Source organism: Pinus tabuliformis, chromosome 7 (genome assembly GCF_031772625.1).
Source record: "Pinus tabuliformis cultivar Carrire ecotype Pingquan chromosome 7, CPIR1, whole genome shotgun sequence".
Lineage (NCBI taxonomy): Eukaryota > Viridiplantae > Streptophyta > Pinopsida > Pinales > Pinaceae > Pinus > Pinus tabuliformis.
In genome coordinates this window covers 824,397,354-824,400,678 of record NC_142293.1, presented here as the reverse complement: position 1 = coordinate 824,400,678, position 3,325 = coordinate 824,397,354, and the positions used below count along the sequence as shown (strand labels likewise).

The window sequence follows — 3,325 nt, the reverse complement described above, 5'->3', positions numbered from 1 at the left end:
GTTGCAATTCCAGCATTACATGGAAAGAAGTTAATTGAGGACACTTTGCTGACATCAACATTGAAGAAGAACCTACTTTCTGTAGGATAGATGATGGAGCAAAACTACAAGTTAGTGTTTGATAATAAAGAATGCTTAATCATGGATAAGCTGAATAAAAATGCAGTTGTAGCAAGAGGTGAAATGACTAAAGGCAGAATTGTCAAGCTCCCTTGATTCAAGTAATTCACAAAGTTTGAATACAACAGAAGATAAAAATAGTAAGCTTTGGCATTATAGGATGGGACATCTAAATTTTCAGAGTTTGGTGTTGTTAAGAAAGAAGAACATGGTGAATGGTCTTAATTATATCAAGTTAGATGTTTATGTATGTGAAGGGCGTATTTTTGGGAAAGAACACAGGGAAAGTTTCTCAGATAGAACATGGAAGGCTAGAGAATGTCTAGCATTGGTACATTTAGATTTATGTGGTCCAATGGAGATTGTGTCTTTTGGAAAGGCACACTATTTTCTCACTTTCATTGATGATTATTCTAGGAAGACGTGGTTGTATTTCTAAAAGAGAAGTCTGAAGTGTTTTCTCATTTTATTGAGTTTAAGGCTTCAATTGAAAAGCAAGGTGGTCTAAAAATTATCACCCTAAGAACAGACAATCGGGGAGAATAGAAGTCAAATGAGTTTTTGAATTATTATAGGAAGAATGGAATAAAGCGAGAGTTTACTAATTCATATTATCCTCAACAAAATGGTGTTGCAGAGAGGAAGAATAGAACCATAGTTGAAATGGCTAGACGCATGTTAAAGTCTAAGTCACTTGGAAATGAGTTTTGGGTTGAAGCAGTATACACCCTTAACCGATATCCTACAAAGGTAGTGTTGAATTTGACTCCACAGGAAGCACGGCCAGGATACAAACCAAGTGTTGCACATATGAAAGTTTTGGTTGTACTACATATGAACATGTTACTAAGGAAAAGAGGAAGAAATTGGATGATAAGAGTGTGAAGTGTATCTTTATTGGATACAATATTGAAACAAGAAATTATACGTTGTTTGATCCAAAGGAAAAGAAGGTGATAATAAGCGTAGATGTTGTGTTTGATGAGAAGGGAGTCTATCATCTAGAACATGTATAGTTTGAATTGAAGAACGATGCAATGAATATTGGTGATGATTCAAATTCCAAGTTAGTAAAAGAAGATGAAGTTAAGAAGAATCCTAAGTGGCTTCAAAGGGGTCATTCAGAAAACAGTATGTTGGATAGAAATTTTGAAAGAAGGGTTACTAGATCTCAAATTTATCTAGTGAATTATGCACTTATGGGATAGGTAATGAAAATGGATGAACCAATGAACCACAGGATTATGTAGAAGCATCAAGAAAGAATGAATGGAATGAAGCTATGGAAGTAGAAATGAATGCCTTGGTGAAAAATGATACATGGGACTTGGTCAAATTACCAAAGGGAAAAGATGTAATTGGCACTTAGTGGGTTTATAAAACCAAGTATAAATCAGTTTGCACAATTGATAAGTATAAGGCTCATTTAGTTGCAAAGGGCTATCCACAAAAAGAAGGAATTAATTATACTTAGACATTTACCCCAGTGGCAAAGTTGGATACAATCAGGATGGTTCTTGCATTAGCTGCACAATACAAGTGGCCAATTTTTCAAATGGATATTAAATCAACCTTTCTAAATGGTTATGTGGAGAAACCTGAAGGTTTTGAAGTGCTAGGAAAAGAAGATTATGTTTATAAGTTGAAGAAGGCCTTGTATGGTCTTAAGCAAGCCCTAGGGGCATGGTATTCAATAATTGATAAGTATTTTCGGGACCATGGCTTAGTTAAAAGTTTATCTGAGCCCAATCTCTATATCTTTTAGTCAGGACATGAAATTCTGATAGTTGTCTTATATGTTGATGATTTGATCTACACAGGGAATAGTATAAAACTATTTCAAAGGTTTAAGTCACATATGATTGCTTAGTTTGAGATGACATATATTGGTGAGTTACATTATTTCTTGGGTATTGAATTTTGGCAGAAGGAAGATGGTATTTTCATGTCACAAGCCAAGTATACTTGGTAGATTTTGAAGAAGTTCAGAATGTTGAGTTGCAAGCCCGCGGAAACTCCTTTGGAAGTTGGGTTGAAGTTAAACAGACATGATGACTCTAATTCAGTTGATGTTACTTTGGATCATCAATTGGTTGGAAGTTTGATCTACTTAACTACAACTCGACTAGATATTTCTTTTGCAGTCATTATGGCATCAAGATTTATGGCAGAACCTACGGAATTTCATTGGAAAGCAACAAAGAGGATTTTAAGATATCTACGTGGAACAGTTGGTTATGGTTTGGTATACAGGTCTACAAAAGATTTCAGGTTGATTGGTTGTGCAGATTCAGATTGGGATGGATATATGGATGACAGGAAATCAAATTCAGGGTATTCATTCAGTATGGGTTCAACGGCAGTTGCTTGGAGTACTAATAAGAAATCAACAGTTTCTCTCTCGACAATAGAAGGAGAGTATAAATCGGCAGCGACAGCAGCATCTGAAGCAGTTTGGTTAAGAAGAATTCTAGAGGACCTAGATGAACAACAAGAGCAACCCACTCGGTTGATGTGTGATAATCAAAGTACTATTCAGATGAAAATGGATCAAGTTTTCCATAAGAAGACTAGGAATATTGATATTCAGTATCATTTTGTTCAAGATCTGGTTCAGCAAGGAGTGATCAAGATTGAGTACTACAGAACAGATAAACATGTAGCTGATATATTCACCAAAGCATTGTCTAAGGAAAAGTTCTGCAAATTCAGAGATGATCTTGGAATATTTCCAAATGATCATTATGGGGGATAAATGATGGAATAATGGATCATTTGTCAAATATTAAAAAAATAAAGTTGTTCTTATTAGTGAGATATTTATGGAGAAATTATTGGAATGACAGGTGAGAGATTTATGGATGCTTGTTGAGAGAATTATGGAATGATTTGTGGAGTTGACAAAATCCCAATACCTCTCCTCATGTATAAATATATGCCTATGTTAATGAAATAAGATTGAGTTGGTGTGTGAGAGTTGTGCATTACTGTTGAATATTTTATGCTCTATAATTTAGTTTTTATTGTGTTGTTCCATCTTTCAACCTGGTACAGGAGAAATTAATCATCCTATATCTCTTGCAAGTAGAAATGTATCTAAAGCATAAAATAATTACACCACTAGAGAAAGAGAAGGATTGGCCATGGTGTATCCTTTGTAGAATTTTAGACACTATTTGCTAGGGTCACACTTTAAAACGTTTAC

General features: G+C 34.7%; 1 pseudogene; it reads left to right on the top strand.

Annotated features, from left to right (window-relative positions):
* Positions 1-2,269: 2,269 nt before the first annotated feature.
* On the top strand, positions 2,270-2,875 carry LOC149250156 (secreted RxLR effector protein 161 pseudogene; annotated as a pseudogene).
* Positions 2,876-3,325: the final 450 nt, after the last annotated feature.